The sequence below is a fragment of the Vigna umbellata genome, chromosome 3 (genome assembly GCF_029865625.1).
Source record: "Vigna umbellata cultivar VRB3 chromosome 3, Vumbellata_1.0, whole genome shotgun sequence".
In the NCBI taxonomy this organism is placed as follows: Eukaryota; Viridiplantae; Streptophyta; class Magnoliopsida; order Fabales; family Fabaceae; genus Vigna; species Vigna umbellata.
This window is the reverse complement of record NC_142167.1, coordinates 13,901,246-13,922,167: the sequence shown is the minus strand read 5'-3', so window position 1 is coordinate 13,922,167 and position 20,922 is coordinate 13,901,246. Positions and strand designations below refer to the sequence as shown.

At 30.1% G+C, this 20,922-nt stretch overlaps 1 pseudogene; it reads left to right on the top strand.

Moving 5' to 3' along the window:
• Positions 1-7,689: 7,689 nt before the first annotated feature.
• LOC148201688 (protein GL2-INTERACTING REPRESSOR 1 pseudogene) lies at positions 7,690-8,314 on the top strand (annotated as a pseudogene).
• The last annotated feature ends 12,608 nt before the right edge of the window (positions 8,315-20,922 follow it).

Here is a 20,922-nt window from a genome sequence, read left to right as displayed (position 1 = left end):
GTACTTTTTAAATATATTAATATAAAATTAATTTTTTTTTCCCATCAATCAAATTTATTTTAAATTTTTCTCTCGTGTTTTCTCTCAATTTAAAGAAATTTACTCTTAATTCTTTTATTCTTACTTTTCTTCACCTCTCATTAATCTAAACAAAAAATTAAGATTTAAAATGTGAAACAAAATACTAAGACTAAAAAATCAGTTAAAATTCAACATTCAACAATAAATTCTCAACTATAAAAAATACTGCCACATACCAAATAATTCTCAGAAAACCAAATTTTCAACTTGAATAATGCCGCCGAACAGCATACACCCACCAGGAATTCGATTGTCTAATTCTAATTAGGTTTTTCAACTTTTAAAAAAATGAATAAAAAAGGATAAAATGTTTAGAAGACAAATTCAAAAAAAGAATATGGCAAAAATCAGATCTCAAGCTAAAATTATTTTATGTTCAAATTAGTTTCTTACAAGCTAAAATTTCATGAACAACATAAAAGGTCTAATTTAATTTATAATATTCACACAAATTTTAGTTAGAATAAGTTTATTATTAATTAAAATACGATCAATTTAAAATATGAAATATAAGTAAAAAGTGTAAATGGATTTTTGTAAAATTGAATTAAATTTAAAATTAAGTTCATATAATTTATTTTGAATCTGAAGAGGTAGTGAAGGACAGGTTCTGTTATTGCTATTAATGATAAAACTGTATTTAGCAGGTGTTCAGTGTCCTGTTTAAAGCTGAGAATGGTCCTGCATTCTGCTCTTCCACAATCATATCTTTTACGTCTAACTGTGCACTTTGTCCTTAGTGGGACACATAAAATACAACTCCTTCTTCTAAATAATGGAAATTGGTGCAGTATACATACTCATCACTTCACTGTTCACTATTTTTTTTGTTTTGTTTTGTTTGGAATGTTCTGTAACACCACAATCTTAAAAATAGATTGGTTGGTGAGTTGTTAAAGCTTTTCTAGATGTTGTAGGGTTTATTTTAAGTTCTCATACAATACAGTGTATTTTTTCTTTTATATTTTGTATGTTTGTTTATTTTGAAAGAGTTAAATTTGTTAAGTTACTTTTATGATTATAAGAAAACTTTTAATTTTTCGAAACAAACCCCTAATTCTTAGTTTTTTTTTCTTGCGAAAAAGTATGTAATCAAATTACTATTTCAAATTCTTCTACTGCAACAGCAACAGCGACAGCATGACCGATTGTCAAAGTATAAAAAATATTATCGATCACGAATTTAATTAGTTTAAAAATATGTAGATAATTAAATTTAAAATAAAACTATAAATACAAGTAAAAATATTGTTGTTTAGACTATGATTATATATATATATATATATATATATATATATATATATATATATATATATATATATATATATATATATCATATTTTAGTGATCGAACTTAAGTGATATTAGTATTCGAACATCTTTGGAAAGAAACCCCAATCAGTTAGTGAACATATCATCCTAACATGGAGGGGTTGCATTAAAGTATACGATAAAGAAATTATTCCAAGTAGACATTCGACTCTACACCTAAAATATTTTGGAATCCACTCTAGGATTGAGAAAAATTTCTGAAATCCACATGGTAACCACTAGAAATAAAGCAAGTAACATTATGCTGAAGAAAGCTTTGAAGGATCAAATGGATTTGAGAGAAATGATGTGAAGAATGTGGAGGTAGATGGATGAAATGCAAAAGAAGTAAGCAGAAGAGATAAAGGCGTTGTGAGTTGAGAACACACGATCATTTAACAATCAAGGGGTGGTAAAAATCTCATGTCATCCACCCCTACTCTTCAAGGACCAACAAAGCAACATTGGGATGAATCAGAACGAACGATCCAAGTGAGCATCTTTGGGACAAGTAAAGACCATAACTATTTTGTTGCAACAGTCGACACGACCGATATGCTCCTATTCACCGTGAGGATCATGGAGACCGATTTGCCCGACAATTGAAGGATGTTTGTGTTTGATAAGTATGAGGAATCTACCGATATGAAGGAGCACATTCAGATCTTCATGAATCAAATGGTGTTGTATATGACAAGTGACGCTACATAGTGTATATCTTTTCCTACCTCTTTGAAGGGATAAGCCTTGGCTTGGTTTTCTCTTTTACCAACCAACTCGATAGACTGCTTCACAACTATCAGATCGAGATTTGAAGCACAGTTTGCCACTAGTTGACCACATCATCTAACATTGATCGCCTTGGTTAATGTTAGGCAAGAGAAAGATAATCTCCTTCGAGCCTTCATGGAGAGGTTCGGGAATATATCTTTTCAAATAAGGTACATTGACCTGATGTGGCCATGCATCATATGATCATGGCATTACGACCAAGATCGTTCGTCAATAGCTTATGTATGAAGCTTGCTAAGAATTTGGGCGAGTTTAAGCAAGAAGGGCCAATACATGCAGGTAAAGGAGAGGAGGTACTTTCGCAAACAAATGCGTGTGGAATCATCAAACAACAAATAAGAAGGGAATATACAAGAAATCGTCAGAGGGAAAATAACAACCGAATGGACCTCGCTTCAGTAATTATACTCGCTCAGTGTGCTGCGAGCCAAAATATTAAGAGGCCCTCAACGTCGACTTGTTGCCCCCTACGGGAGGAAGCCAACCCCTCCCAATGTCAATGATAACAAACATTATCTTTATCATGGAAGTCTCACCCACACCACAAAGGAATGCTCCGCTTTGAGAGACAAGATTGAAGAGCTCACCAAAATTGGTCACTTGAGGTAATTTGTAGAAAGGACTGTTTGGATTAAAGTTCACCACGCTGGCAAAGTCAAGTACGAGGTCCCAAAAGAACGAATCATGGGATCGAGCGAAAAAAGGAGTTGTCCAAGCGAAGAAGCCAAAGTAGGAGCAGGAGTAGGGATCACCCGCTAAAAACACACATAAACACTACCTCAAGAGGATTTGCGGAAGTCGACTCCTCCAACTCAGCATAATAGAGGCATGTTTGAGCTCTAAAAGTGATGTACCTAGTCGAGGAAAAGGTCATAAGCATGCCTCCAATCACATTCACCGATGATGACTTCCAGGCTCTAGATCTTTATCAGGACAACCCTATGGTCATCTCGATCAAGCTTGTCGAGTACAAGATCAACAAAGTGTTAGTTGACTAGGACATACAGTCAACATTTTATATTAGAGAACCTTTCAGAAGATGGACATTTCTAAAGATCTAATTGTGTCTTACAATGAAAAAATAGTAGGATTTTTAGGCTAGTGGATCGATACCCGTAATTACCAAGACCTACGGACATGGATCAGTTTAGAGAGAGACAATTGAGAGGTGCAAGTGTGACATCTGCTGATATAGGCCAACATTTCCTCTAATGTGATGTTAAACCGACCATGTTTGAATGCCTTTGGAGCCACATTGTTCATGCCACACTTGGCCACGAAATTTCCATCTGACAAGGACAAAATATGTATAGTGCATACGAACCAAAAAATAGCCTGGGAGTGTTATGTCATTGGCTTAAATGTAACACATACCAATTCTCTCAAAAGATTTGCTAATAAAAAATGGCTATAACTAATTTGGATCCAAGAATGAACACAAGCAATAAGATGGAGCCACAAGGAGGGACCAATGATCTGAAGATAGGTTTGTTGGATGATCAGGTCATTAAGATAAGTAATGATTTGAATCAAACACAAGAGAAGACGATATTGGTTGTACTTCTAAACAACAAAGACCTGTTCACGTGGACATTAACCGACATGTTGGGAATACAACCAAGGATGATGTCTTATAAGTTGGCCATCTTAAAAAAGGCTCAACCGATGGCACAAAAGAAACAGTTTCTTGGGGAAGAGAAGCGAAAAGCGATCGAGACCGAAGTCAAGAAACTACATGAAACGGGGTTCATTCGGAGGTCAAGTATACCACCTAATTCTCCAACGTAGTCCTAGTGATGGAGTTGAGTGGTCGATAGGGGATGTGTACCAACCTCAATAAAGCATGCCCTAAATATGCATACATTCTCCCCAACATTGATTAACTAGTTGATGGAACCTCTAGTCACCAAGTGTTGAGCTTTCTGAAAGCCTACTCAAGTTTCAAGGTATAATTAGACAAGGACAAGACAATATTCATCACTAAACAAGAAAATTATTGTTGTGAAGTCTTACCATTTGACTTAAAGAACGCTAGAGCTACCTATCAACGCTTAATGAATAAGATCTTTCAAAATCAGATTGGAAATAACATGGAAGCATATGTCGATGATATGGTAATTAAATCTCAATCAATTGACAACCACACGATGAATTTGATAGAAATTTTCGACAAAATAAAAAAAAAATACAACATGCATCTGAACCCTTAATCGATTGTTAGAATTTTTATGACACATTTATAATAACATTAACTGTTTTACTAATAAACTTGATTTAAAATTGAAACACCTTTAGCATATACCCTTAATCGGTTGATAAACATATTATTGAAAAAATTATATTAATATATAACAAGTAAATTGTTATAAGTGGATAAAGTATATTAATAACATTTTGTTAATACATTCTACGAATTTTACTTCATTATTATTTTGATCAAATTTAAACAAGAAAATATTACACTGACATACAGGTTTAAAAGTTATAAGACAACTATGGTACATAATGCAAAAGACGACGACAAATATTATATATATATATATATATATATATATATATATATATATATATATATATATATATATATATATATATATATATATATATATATATATATATATATAACACTTAAAGAGAATAACATGAAAATTTTAGCATTGAAATTTTACATAAAAATTATGAAAATAGACAAACTTTTAATTTGTTATGAAAATGGTTCTTTTTATAAATCATAATTTTGTATTAAAAATTCATATTTTACGTGTATAGAAGTCGTGTTTAACTTAATTAACTTTTATGACTTTATTATTATTTTCTTCAAGTCGTGGCTGGTAAACAAAAACATCTAATTTTTTTATTAAAGTTATATATAATAAATATAATTTTTTACATTTTTTAAACTAAATTCGTATATAATAAATATAATTTACACTTTTTTTATCGTTGAATGATAAACATGATTTTTGTTTTGTTTTAATTTTATTATTGTATGATAACACGTCTTTGTCCAAAGGAAAAGAGTCATCCATACAAACAGTACTTCTTTCCTGTCTTTTATCAGAAAAAGCGAAAAAAGTTAAATTGTATTTATGAAACAAAACGTTTTCAATATAAAGCAATGTTTTACCATTTCCCATATTAAATTTACAACTTTCCTATTGAATTTCTCACTAGAATAGTAAATATTCTTTTAAATACTTATTAGATATGTAACCAAATCTTGAACTTGCAGTTACAGTAGATGGATACAATTGTATTCCAACTAATATGAATTTTATGGTTGTACTATTATTACCTAAATGTTATGGTTTCAAAGAGCAACAACACAATATCTGTATAATAATGTGCATTTGTATCATCGTCAACAAATAGCCGTAGAATTCAATGACAGAAGCAGCTTTCTCTTTCTGTTTGTTGTTTAATATAGGTAGATAACCAAATTCAGAGGGCCTCAAACTCCAAATTTATCATCAATTAAGACAACATTATATTGGTAATTACTTTCACTTTATTTATTATACCATTAATGTAGGTGTCACTGTACCATTTCTCCATTTCTATGTGGCTGCAAATTCATCCTCCGATCATGGGAATTTTGATGATCAAGTCTGTCGTTAGGTTCGTTTGGTAGTTTTATTCTTCATACAACAATCTGGTCCTTTTCAGCTGTATAAAACCCTAACACAATTATATATCTATATATATATAGAGAGAGAGTATGGATATATAAATTAAAAATCATAGAAGGATGCATTTTTACATATCCCAATTAAAATAAAATATGTTTAGTTCTTTAACCAATGCTCTTAAATATTTGTTAGAATTTACCCTTTTAATGCAAATAAACTAAATTTCAAAATAATTTAAATCAAACAAAATATAAAGATAGTTACACACTCTTTTGTACACTCCTTATTGTAGTTAAGAAAGCTCATTTTTTTATGTTGCATGTCTTGCTTAATGGATCATTATTTTGATAAATTTCAATAGATTTTGAGTAAATAGTATATGTTAAAAAGAGTGCATTAGTATATGTCCAATATTGATGTAAATTTTTTGTCTAAACTACTCTGATTTTACAACATGATAAAGTAGCTGTTTATGCTCTCGGCCGAATTCGTTATGCAAATGAATGCTATCCATCGTTCAATAAATATGACGAAGACCAACTGATTTTGAAAATGGTGAGCTAAAATAAAATATGAAGGTGAGGTCTTCAAGATAGATATGGTTCTTATTAATGGAATCTGGTAAAGAAAGTTAAGTATCTCGTTTTCTCATCGGTTTTAAAGAACCATACTTCTTTCTCCTGATCAGTTGGTTCCAATTGTTAGGTATACTTTCTTTATTTTCAAGATTTTTACACTTGTTAGGCTTCCATGCTCATCCTTCAACCACCTTTTAAACTTTTCTTAAATCATGTTATTCAAATAAAGCATTAATTATTAATAACTATTATCTTTAATAAAATGTTTTTTCATTTGTAAAACTCCAAAATATTGTTTAATAATATAAAATTTCGTATATTACTTAGAAAAATGATACTTTTACACACCAATTTTTTTTTACATTCATTTGATATCATTCTTATTTGTTTTTTATTCTTTTCTTTTTTGAAAAAATACAATTTTTTTATATGTGACTATTTTATTATTGTGTTTTGTGTCAAATGAATGTAAAAGTATGTCATGATACCATTAATCATTATTTTAATGGACAACTTCGTTCTCTTTTTAGTTTAGATAAGGTGTATTTGAGACTTACTTATCTCAAATACTTCAATTAAGTTGTGAGTAAATTTACTATGGTTAACATGATAAAACTTTTTTAAAACATCTATATGATTTAAGTGCAAAACTGTAAAATACATTTTTATTAGAATATAGGTATGTAAGAAAAAGAGTCATCTATCTCAAAAACTCTAAAATACGTTTTTATAATTAAAATTAATTTTTGTAATGTGGAACACTTAAGAGCTGTGGTAAATGTATTATAATCTGACGTAAGTTTTGAAATTTACATCTAACAAATGTCTTTATATAATGGGTGCAACTTCTTCTTTCTTCACTTTCTCTTCACAATTCTAACATTTTTTTTCTGTCTTTCAACAAGCTCATTTCTTTATAGGACATTTAATAATTTTATGTAGAAAGATCTCTGTTGGATTGAATTATGCTAAAGATAAAATATGTAACTATTTATTGTATTAACCCGTTATTTATTCAAAAAAATATAATTAATTAAAAGACAATGTAAAACAAAAGTTTCAGGACTTATTTGTTTGTACGTATAATAATTATAATAATAATAAAAAAAAAGGTCTATGTGGACAATAGCCATGGCTAAAAGTTTAGAAGTTAAGTGCATAGGAAGGTTGCAGGGTGTCATCCATGTATGATGACACTGTGCTTTATCTTCTACACTGTTCTACGCTACCATTAAATTGGTCATTCAATTACCATCAATCACCTCCTTCTGCACGCTTCTTCTCTCTTCAATTCTTTCCTATCCCTTTAACTTCACTCTATGCTATATATATGTGTGTGTGCTCAAACTCTACAATAACCCCATTTTTGTTCTTAGGTTAAACAGTCAGAAACTGTGAGTTGTGAAGAGAGATGAGCAAGAGAGCAAGGAGTCCAAGGTTGGAAGTGAGTCTGAACCTGTCCCCTCCAAGGGCAGCATCCTCCGTGTCTTCTTCGGATCTATCATCGGATTCTTCTTCCACTTCGTCGCAGGTTTCTGTCCAATCGTTGGAGAGTTCGTGCGTATCTTGTGAAGCTGAAGAAACAAGGGCCATGCTTCTCGTAGGTTGTCCTCGCTGTCTCATGTATGTTATGTTGTCGGAGGTTGATCCCAAATGCCCCAAGTGCAAGAGTACTGTGTTGCTTGACTTCCTCAACAACGAAGAAAACAATAAGAAGATTCATTAACCACTGCACCTAGTACCAGAAGAGGTTTTTCTTGTTCTTCTTAATTAGGTTTTCTTTCGTTGTTAACTAGAACAGAATTTCCATTTTCCTCTCAGTTTTCTTCTGAATTTGGGCTTGGCTGCTATTCCTGTACAACACTAACTCTGGGAAGAGAATTTGAGTTTGAGTTTGAGTTCTATGCAGGGAAGATTTCTTTTTCGATTTTGTTCTCCTTGTTATATATTTGAGCTTTCAATAAGATTTTCTATGAATTGAAAAACTTCATAACTTTATCGTTCTACCATTTTATTTTCTCTTCTTTTTAATATTTATTGACAATTTTATCCAAACATTATAGTTCATTTTGTTTGGGATTTCATATATGACATAAAAGGGAAGTTGGGGGAATAAAATTGAATGGAAAAATAAATTTAATTGGGGTCTATTTATGTAACTTCACTCTAAGCATATAAACAGAGAAATAAGAAAAATGAAATTTAATATTTCTTTCACAATTTAAGCTAAAACTAAATTCCAATATAAATTAAAAATTATCTTCAAAAAACCAAAACTACAAATTAAGATATATAAGTTTATATTAACTTTATAAAATACTTTGCTCATACTTCCTTCCCACTCGAATATAACTAAAAGAATTGTGTTGATTTTGAATATAAGCAAAATGTCAACTAATTTTACAATGAGATTATTCCTAAATTATGCTTCATTTATACTACGGATTTTATTTCCAACATAAGCACGGTAAATAAAAAGGATAAAGAAAGTGGATTAGATAATGAAGAAAAGACAGAGATATCAGAACTCATAGACTTAAAACAAGAGGCATTATAAAGACAAAAATCTAGATCCAAATGGTCATAAGGAAGAGACTTGTTAAACTTGTCAAATTATTTATTTTATAGGATTTGATCCGAATTTATATACGTGGGATAAAGAAAAACTCACATGATAAAAAAAACTTTTATCAAAAAATCTCACATGATAAAAAACAATATTTTATCTAAAAAACTCACAAGACTACTTGTCAGAACCACTCAAATCCACGCACGTGTCGTTTTAGTGGATTCCATGTGTCAAGCGAAGGGCTCGACACTCAGATGGTGGAGGGCAGGTGTTGGCAGATGAGCGAACGTCCATTTTTGACGTGGGAAGCAAAACTTGGATTTTCAAAAAATCCACTCCACTCACTGCATGCACCCTTTTTCCCCAGATTCTGAAAAAATCTCTTTCTCTCCTCCTTCTCTCTACATCTCCTTCATCTTCTCTCTAAGAAAACACTCACTTTCTCTTCTCCGATCATCATTCAGGCACCGCAGAAGCACTTCCGGCGTCAAGAGCTTTCAGTTAAACTATTCGATTTGTGAAGCTGAGCTGGTAAGTTCTTCCCTTCTTTCAGTCGTGTGTTTTCCTGGACATGCAAACCAAGTCCTGGTTTCATGTGTTGATCACCCTTCTCAAATGAGTGGTTCAGATAGTGTTGGGTTTTCACCTTGTGTAGTTTGGATTGTTGAGCGTTGAAGGTAGAAGGATTCTTATAAGTGAATCAGTGGTTCTATTTGTGAACATTCGCTCACATTAGAGGTAAGGGGAGCTTATTTTAATTTAATTTGTATGTTGTTTGAATTGCATGTATGTTCGTTGAGTTGATGAATTAATATGAAATATGATTGTTGCTATGTTTTGATTGTATGAAGTATGGAAAATTTAATATGATATGAATGTATGAGAGTATGAAGATAAATGTTGAGAAATGAGTTGAGATAAATGATTTCTAAGTATGAAATTTCCCTAAGATAATGTGTGTTCGTTACTGAATGGTATTTGATCGTTCGGTTTTTATAGGGAACTCGTTTAGAACTGGATTCTTTCATTTGGAAAGAATTTATGTTGAGGACGAGCGTCTTCGTCTAGTACGATTTGTGTACAGGCGTTCAACCAAGGATATCATTTCCTTGGTATTTTAAATTAAAATTAAGTATATCTGTGTAGTAGTGTGTTCATACGTTTTTGAACGTTAGTCAACTGATATCCTATATTCACCAAGCGTTCGTACTATTCTGCGCTAGCTCTTTCACCAAGTGCTCATATTATTTAATGCTAGGTCTTTCACCAAGCGCTCGTATCATTTAATGCTAGGTCTTTCACTAAGCGCTCGTATGATTTAGAGCTAGGTCTTTCACCAAGCGTCCGTACTATTTAGTGTTGGGTCTTATACCAAGCGCTCATTCTCTTTTATATAAACTACCTTGATGAAAATAGCGTTCGTCTAAATTCAATATTATACTCTCTCTACAGTGTTCGATCTTTGACTGACATTCGGTTTCCTGATGTTAAATTCAAAATAAGCTAAGTATTTATAAGCGTTCGGTTTCTTCATGTGATTATTCGATGTATTAGTCTTTGAACGTCTTGAAGTGTCTGTCTCCATTGGGTTCAGCCTAAAGTCTTAGTACCTGGTCTGGGTTTTTCGGTGTTCGGTTTGAGCTCTCCGGAGTCAATTCATTTAATTGGCTCACTTTGTAAATAACATTCGTTCTATTCATCCTTGTAATATGTGATTGTACTCTGGTTCTTTCTCAGCTCGATAGAAAACCCTCTCGGTCTTAATCTTTTCTGGAACTGGAGACCTCTCGGTCTCGCTCCAAGGGTTCGGTCTCATTCTGAGTTCAGGGTGAGCGTTCGATATTTTTCTATCTTAAGTGATTTTAGTTAAAATTGAAGTTTGAAAATGGAAGATGATGGAATATGATGTATATGAAATGTATTTGAATTATGGACGAGCGTTCCGGGGAGGAATAGCTCATTAATGTATATTGGAAAGTGGTAAAGTATGAATGTGGGCATGCTAAGCTGGCGGTTCATCCTGATATTCCATGATTACTCGTTTTCACGTAGAGAAGGGTAAGCCATGAGTGGGAATGGCAGGAGGTCCTAGTCCTTATGGTTAATTTGGACAGATAGGACTAATCTCAAGTGGCAGCTGTTGAGGGTATCCCAGTTACTACATCACCCGGGTGCACGAACGTCGTAGCTACACATAATTCATACAGTCCGGACAGTCAGTCTAGTATTAGGCTTTGTATGAACGAGTGATGATCTATCTTGTTTGGTTTTGATTGTGTGAAATATATGTTTATACATGAATTAAATTACATAAGCTTACCCTATGTCTTTCTGTCTTGTCTGTTTTGTACGATCGGTTGTCTTTTTGTTGCAATGATCATCCATGTGGATGTGAGCAGAAAGAGACGAGCTGCTGAAAGAGGCGCTGGGAGAAGAAAACTTAGTTGAGGTAGAAGTTAAGACCGAACAGTAGAACCGTTCGATGAACATATTAGTTAAGTTTCAAGATCATCGTTCGATCATCTTTTCCTTCTTCTTTTATAGGACTGTTCGATATAGCCCTCTTATAAACCGTTCAGTCAGGGTTTGCTTAAGTAGTTCGGTTTTAATTTTTTTAGTTCTTTCTGTAAGGTCGTTCGGCCACAAGCTTACTTCTCTATTATGTAAGACAGAGCTGTAATATTATTAAATGTGATTATTCTACTATATAGTTTTAGACTGTATTTTTGGAATGTTACACTAATTATTTATAAATTTAAGCTATGACCAACACATAAGTCTTCTTTTCATATATTAATTATTTTCTTTTTAATAATATATTCCTAATGATATTTAAAAGTTTTCTGATTAAATAAACATACTCTAACTTATACTCTAAACCATATTCACTACGCATTCTTGAATCAAATTATAAAATTGTATTAATATCTAATTTTTTTTAAATTATAAAATTATGTGTATTTTTATTTAATTTTAATATACGAAAATATTTATATTAGATTAGTATTGTTTTATAAAAATAATATCTTATTAGATTAAATAATAAATAATGAGAGGATCCTAGCAAAGTTAAGGAATTGATTAGAGATTTTTATTAAAACAAACTAATTAGTGACATATCTCGCTCTAACATTAGGATGGAAAATATAAAATTTCTTTCAAATTCTCCAATAGGAATATTCACTTTAGCACAAATCAAGACACGAGCTTAGATTACCAATAAAACTCATAAGCTAAATTATCTTATTCAAATTGGTGTTTTAGTCCATCTGAGTGCTTAAAGTCTATACCTAACTAGCTATGCGAAAGGGGGAAAAGGGAGTATTTTAACTTTGTTTGGGTTAAACCATGAATAAGAGAGCAATAAAATATTTCTATAGCATTATACATGCATTAGCATTTTAGTCTAGATCTGTCTTATTTGTTTTGCAGGTTTAATTTGATGGATAACAATCTAGAAGAGGATATTTGTTCACAACATGTATTACTAGAAACTTGTGCAGATATATTTGGTAGAGTTTGAAATATAGTTGTTGAAAGTCCCACATCGACTTGAGATAAAGGCAAATTATAATATATAAGTGAGGTGCAAATCCAACTTACAAACTGGTTTTGTGGGATTGAGTTAGACTTAAAGTCCATTTTTAACATGCTATATAAAAGATCAAAACAATCCAAGTGGAACAATACATTATACATAGACAAAATTAAAAATAACACTTGAACAAAATCTATGTGAATAAGGTAAACTATTTATTCGTGAAAAGTAGGATGAAATTAGAAGATAACTACTATAATCTTCTTTCTGAATATATATATCTTTGTTTTTTGTGTGCAAGAATATTTATATGATAATAGGTAGAATATATATTTATATATACTCCTTTTTTTGTGAAGGATATTCAAATGTAAAAATAGAAGATTTAGATATGTTTAGATTTAAAATGCTTTATTTTTCTTTTTCTTTTTCTTTTTCTTGTATTGTTTATATGGAATAGAACATCCATATGCTCAATTTAATACAATTCTTTACCTATAAAAAAAAGTAAATCATAAACAATGAATTAAGAGAATCTCATTATTCATTACTATAGATTTAGGTAAATCACAAACATAAACAAAAACAATTTAGAAATAACATTAACTAAAAAAGATATTTTATTGTATCATAAAATTGTGAATTAAGATTTAGAATTTTACTAAAAAATATGTTTGTATTTAATGTCTCATGTTTCAATAGCTCTTTCTATATACTAATTAGGATAAAGCAGGTGAAAATATTAGATTTTGAATGAAAGTACTTGCAACAATAATTTAAGATTGGTTTAAATGTTTTTGTAAGTAGTTGCAATATATTAAAATATATTAATTGCAGAAAAAATATTTTAAATTTTTTTCATAGAAAGTTATTTTGTAAAATATTCATGAAAAAAGTTTAAATGATCTTATTTTATTTTATAAAACTAATTTTGATATTTGTGTTGAAATAGTATATAGTATATATATGAAAGGTATTTCAAATATTTGAGTACGTTATTTACAACAATCAAACTTAAATGCATATTAACCTATATTATATCTTGACTTTTTCATTCATGTTTTTCTTTTCTCCCGGACAGATAAGGATGACAAAATAATCTTCGTTCACAAGTCGGTATGTCAACCCGGCAAAATTTTGTGGCTCAAGTTGTCGTTTTTAGCTCACGAGTTTGCTTTGGCAGATTCTGTATGAGAAATAAAAAACTATAATGTATGTTTGGGTCATTCCTTAAATTTTTACTTTTCTTTTCCTTTATATCTTTAGAAATGCAGCATATGCATATTCATTGTTCTCACCTTTTATACTTCGTTATCTTCCTTTTTATTTTTGGATTTTTAGCATAGGTTGTATGTATCAAGGAAGATAATAGAAAACAAATATTAAATTGTATATCATTTATTGTTTTTAGAGAACTGACAATATATATTCCGTAAAGACTTAAGTTAAAAGTTTTACATCAAATAAGATGATTTCATAATAATATATTGTTTAAGTAACCTTATCTTTAGCTTTATTTGTATATTAATATCAAATCCTGTTTTATTTTATACACAGTTAAATCAAACAATAATTAATAAAAAAGTGGGGCATTTTGTTTTATCTATAATATGAATATTCCGAGAATTTCTTTTCTGATGGTAATTTTTTTTACGAAAATAGTGTATTTCTTTTGTCATTACTAAAGTAAAGAAATTTCTGAAAATTTATGGATTTGGATAAATTACATATTACAATGAAGGGCACTGTAAGGTTTGCATCCACATTAAGCATATGTTTATAATGGGACAAAATCATTGCTTAATCAATCATTATCTGGTTTCCACTATTTGAATAGTATGGCTAGGCTCATCATGATATAGAAGGCTAACATTTAGATTACTGCTTTTATTATGATATAGAAGGTTACTAAAAACCGTCGACTAATAAAATATACATCAACGAAATGAGACGTGAATAGATATTTGAAAAGTGATATTTGTATACTTTTCAAAATTAATATTTTGAACGGTGTAGGAACCATAAGTTTGAGATTAAAATAGGTTTAATGTTTCGGTAGGTTTTAATTTTTGTCTAGAATTTCAAATAGGTCTTGTTCGGTATCTTAATTGGGTTCTTATTTTTGTAAAATTGAAACAAATAGAGGTCTTCCGTCAAATTGGACAAACAACGTTTTAGATGGCGTTACGTAGCCTGAGAGTATTGTTTAATCTGACATGTCATTAAAAATGTGTATGAAGTGTATTTTGTATTAAAAAATGGAGTGTAAAGAGGGGAAATCAAATTTAGTTAAGGGTAAAGTGAGCAAAACAAATAAAATTAAGCGTAGCCCTTTTTCTGCAATTGCAAATCGAAATTAGATTGAGGAAGATGGAGATAAAGCCCCATCCTGAGAATGGAGCGAAATAGGTAGTGAATAAGTAATAGTAGTAATAGTTGCATGCACATTTTCAAACCCAAACTAAGAAACTAGATATCCAAGTACAAACACGGTCACTACAAATTGCAACAAAACATCAAACATTCCAACACACAACAATACCCAAACCTAAAAGTCTCCATATGGAGAATTTAAAAACCTGGAAATTCAACCTAGATTTTCTTCATTCCACATCCACATAACCGAACCATTCATTTCGAATATGAATCCTTCGTGCCTCCTCGCTACAAAAACAGACCACACAAGTAGGGTTTCGGAGACAGCAACTGAAGCAACAAAGTCCGCAATCGGCGGTTTAGTGGCGAGAATCGGAGGAAACAGAGGACGACTTATCAGACACGCCGTCGTTCTCCTCCTCACCCTGAATTTGTGTCGGCAAAGAGGCGCGGATTGGGGTTAATGACGGGGGCAGCCTAAAGGTTTGGTGGTGGCGCGTTGAAGTGATTTGGGTTTTGTGTGTTTTCTGGCTTTGAGTTTGTAGGTCCGGTGATGGTGAGAATGATGGAGGTGTGTGGCGATGAAGGTTCGGCGAAGATGATGACAGTGATTTGGTTTCGCGACGGTGATTTAGTTTCGCGACAACAATTTTTGCGCGAGTTTCGTTTTTGTGTTATGGTTGCAGGTGGTGGCTAATGATGGCATGGTGGCCCGAGAGAGGAGATTTTTGGGTAGTGACGCATGGTGTTGAGAAGGTTGTTGGTTGCGGTGTGGATGGTTGGTGAGACAGTGGCGGTGGCTAGGGTTACGGTGGCAGCACAATGAAGGAAAAGGAACTAGGATTGTGGAGGTGGAAGACGAAGTTGATTAAGCAATTCTCTCAATTTTTTAATTCAAAAAATAAGAAATTACATGTCACAAGAATCTAATTATTATACAAATCATGCCACATCATTTAAAATACTCCTATCAGTATGTCACATAACGCTATCTTAAACGGTGTTTGTCCAATTTGACGGAAGACCTCAATTTGTTTCAATTTTACAAAAATAAGGGTCCAATTGAGACACCGAACAAGTAGGGGACCTATTTGAGATTCTAAACGAAAATAGGAACCTATTGAAACATTAAACCTTTAAAATATAAGATAGGCAGGAAACATTCGAAACTGCTCATTTGTAAACATAAACATGATTTAGAAAAAAATCTAAAAAACATACTTTTCATTTTTTAACTCGTGCATTTGTCCAGTGACTTGCATTATAAGCATACAAAAGTGAAGGATTAGGTTGATGTGGTTTGCTTTTAATATACATAATAGCGAAAGAGTATTGGTTGTTGTTGGTCTCTTTTGTTTTTTATGTGCAACATAGAACGATATGATCATACTTGCGCATAAACAAATAGCTATATATTCGGGACAAAGTACAGGAAAGTAGAAAGATATGGAGGACCAATAGAGAACAAATAAAAAAATACAAAAGAGAAATTTTCATTTTCTAATTCAATTTTTGTATTTATTCAATTTTAAGCATTTTTAATAACTTTCTAGAATTACTTTGATAAACATTTGTGAGGATAATTCAGATGAAATATAATTTCTATATTTTATAATATGCAATTTTTTTACACTACATTTATACATTAAATTTTCCTATATATGACTTGATGTACTCTTATACACAATAGAGCAAAAAACATACATAATGTCATCCATCTAACCTCTAATGTAGGAAAATACGACGTAACAAATGACTGGTGACAAATTTGTAATTAAATCAACAAAATTAGACGTCGGAATAGGGATCTCCGACGTCAAATTACTCTTGGACGTACTCTTAGACGTCAGCTATGGGGGAATCAGACATGGTATGACCCTGCGCAAGCAACTGAAAAGGCATTGTTTATTAGCATTAGACACCGGGTATTGGGACACCGATGTCTAATTCAAATATGATGTCGGTTACCCAAACCACGGACGTCATAAAGGTCTGAAAAAGGTTAAATTTGAGAACCACGGACGTCATAAAGGTCTGAAAAAGGTTAAATTTGAGCGCCAAAATAAAATTATTTCATGCTTTAGACGTAGCTTTGAGGGGACGATGTTTTAAAGCAATTAGACGTCGATTGGGTGGGGAATTGACGTCTTACGTACTACATTTTCACCCACCTGCGAGTGCGAGCAGCAGCTACGCGAGCACAGTTCATCTTCTTCCTTCGTGTTTCTCTCCTCCGCCATTGCTATATAGGTATGGTTTTCTCCCATTTTCACCGTTTAAAATCATTTTTACTCCAATTACATTACATTTTGAAAAATTATCTTCCATATGAACATATTAAAATGTGTTTTCGTTAGCTTTTGGTACAGTTCTTGGCACGTTCTTGGACAACGATTTTAGGACGTTATTGTGTGCATTTTTGAATGGTGGTGCAACCTGCAAAATGCTTTCCCACTCTTCCATTTCCTCCACTCCATTTTGAATCCGTGAAGAAAGTTTGTTTTTTGGTTGTTAATTTTTGTGTATATACATGTGATTGGTTTTTGGTATGCATCTAATTAGGTTGTTAGTTATAGCATATATGAATTTTAGTTTTGAAATATTATTGATTATCAAGATATATGATTATTTGATATGTGATTTTGGACAATTGATTAAATTTTTTGTGTTATTATGATTGTCATCTTAAGTAAACTTTTTAGATTTTATTTTTGTAATATATTATTAATTTAATTTTGAATATATTTGTAGCATAAATAATTAAGTGAAACTTACTTTCTGTTTGGAGTGGTGACATATTCATATTTATAAAAAAAATTCTGATAAAAAAACGAAAATAAAGTTACATCCATATAAATCCAATAAATGTAAAAATCTTATTCATATAAATATTTGCATCAAAGTTAGTCACCAAAAATAACGAGTTGACCTAGCAGTCCACCCCCAATCTGGCTCGTTGACATTTTGAGCTTATTAGTACACACTATACTTTCTCACTTAACTTGCTTATTCCTTCTTTTAATAAAAAGTTATAATAAATTATTTTAAAAGATTAAATTGTTTATGTTGTGTTATTTGAAATATGAAAAATTAGGATTTGCTGGTGTGTTTTTATTTTTGGTTAAAAATACATCTAAAATGAATAAAATTATATACATTTCGGTTTGGTTCGGATTTGAATATTAAAAGAAATTCTAACCAAACAAAACTAATTTTGCAGTTTGGTTTGAATCTATTTTATGGTTTGTATAATTTTTTAGTACATATGTGTTGCGTTTATCCCATGAAACATAAGTATTAAATAACTTATAGAAATAACATTTTATAAGTTTAACAAATCCATGGGCTCATATGTATAGTATTTTGCACAAAATTCAAAACATATATATATATATATATATATATATATATATATATATATATATATTTATGAGACAATTGAATACTCTGTTCAATTTGGGTTGGAAACTTCAAACCACAAACTGATATTAACTGCTTGGTTCTAAAAAGGTATCCAAGTTGATAAAATAAAAGTTTAATCGATTGTTGATTTTATGAATCAATTTTGAATTATTTTTTTTACTGGTAACAAATATACAAAAGTATTTTAACTTGAATAGTTAACTTTAACAAGTTTTAATTATTAATTATAGTATAATAATTAACATGAAAACATAATTTGTTAAAGATTTAAAAATTTGATTACCCCAATTATTTTTTGTGATTTAATGATAACATATCAAAATAGGTTACACGGAGTCGTTTTATCATCTTTATTAAAACCTTTTAAAACACAGTTGTGGTAAATCTAATAAAGGTTTTTAAAGCACAGTTGAGGTGTAAAGAACACATTGATATAGATTTTGCAGTAGAGTTTTCTATTAAAAAAAAGTGTTTAAGTGTCAATAAGGTATTTACTTTAGAGTGTTCCATTGTAAAGTGTATTGTACTTTCAAAAGTTTTCAATGTTATTAATGGAATTTGTACTAAATTATAGAAAAATTGGTCAAAATAAAAGTTATAAATAATTATATTATCCTTCAATTAAAATAAGAATAAACTCTGTATAATTAATATCAACTTGTTAATTGACATTTTGTAGAATGCTTTAAAAATATTTATTTATATATTTTTTATCAAAATAAAATATTTAAATATTTTTATCTATGATATAGTAAATTAAAATTTTAAAATAAATAAAATTCTTTACAACATTAAAATGATGTTTAACTCACTTTTGGAGCAATTATCCTTCCACATTAAGGGACACTACCATATTCTTTTCTTAATCATCTTATCTCTCAAATTATATTAATCATTATATAATCTAAAAAATAATGTGTCCATATATTATAAATTACTTTATATTTTCATTTATATAAGAATGTACATATATTATAAAATATTTATATTTTGTATTTTCTTTTGCATGAGATAAAAAGTTTTAGTGATTTAATTATTGAATCTTTGAATTTGTATCATTATATTTATGTAATAAAAAAATAATTTGAGTCTTTAAATATTCATGAAACTAAATATACAGAGATATATAATTTTATTATTGAATATTTGAATAGGTATGATTCATTAAAAAATAATAAATATAATATAAATATTAATAAAATATTTATAATATAATAAATTATAATAACAACAACATTTTATATTTTTTTTAAGCTTTTATGCGAAAGATCACAGGTTTTTTTTTTCTTAAACAGCATATTTTACATAATTTCAACATGTTCTATGTTTTATTTCATAATTTGAAACAGGTGAGAACGGTATTCAAATTAGAGATTTTTTTGTGTACATCTTCAGTTTAAGAGTGTATGAAAATTTAGTAACATTACTTCTACAAAAGTTAATAAAAAATATAAATAAATAATTATAAAAATGTGAATCCTTAGAAAGATTATCAATTGGAACAAAATTGATAAAAATATAATATAAATCATGTAAAAGGTGATGTGGCATAAAACTTTCCATTTTGAGTAAAATAAGAAGTTTAATAAGTTACTTACCAGAATTACACTTAACATAACTTAAAACGTTTATGGTATTATTCTTGTAATTAATATTCTTCTCATGAAACAGATTTTACTTTTCTTAAACTATATATTATACCATTAAAGAATACTTTCTTTTAATGTATTTAATTGATTATAAAAATTAGCTTCAGACAACTTGAGAGAAACAGAAGCCAAATATATAGATAAAACCAGAGCCGCCCATAGAAAAAAAAAAAAAAGGTTGCGATTCCATCTCTCATCAATAATTGCATGTGCATGGATTAGCCTCGTTCATACATCTCTTCTTAAACCCATTATCATATTCATTCATTTACCATCTCATGCTTTAAAATATTCTCAAACCCTTATCCTAATATTTGTCTTTTATTAATCAATAGAATAAATATTAATCATAATCACACGTTTCTAATAGCCATCACCCCTGTAGCCTAGGAAGATGCAAATTTTTGGATTTTTGTTGAAATGATACGAATGAAAATAAAATCTATGTACTGTATATATATAAAATACAATAAAAATTAAAAGATAAACTAAATTTAGAGTATATTTTTTTCAAATTTTTTTTAATATGATATCAAAATTAGTTATTGTTAGAAAACAAAATTTGTTATCTATTGAATGTATAGTTTAATGAATTTAAAATATATATTTATTACATTTTATAAACTGATTTGGTAGGATTAAATTAAGTTTAACGTTTATTTATTAATAATTTTTTAATCTTTTAATTAACTAATTTATTATTTATATATATAATTTATAAATGTATTTATTGTGAGGAGAAAAAATGATGAAGAAAAGAAAAAGAAGAAAAAAACAAAGAAGGGATCTGTTAAAGTTGAGAGTAAAGATGAAAAGAAGATTTTAACACACCAAAAAAATGCTGAAATTTGGGTTTAGATGATGATGACTTTTAGCTGTAATCCAAACAGGAAATGGAAGAAAATAATAATGAAAAGAGGTGCCTAATCTGACTGAGTCTGGCATTGACTAAGCATCGGTTACCTTGTTCAGTCAAG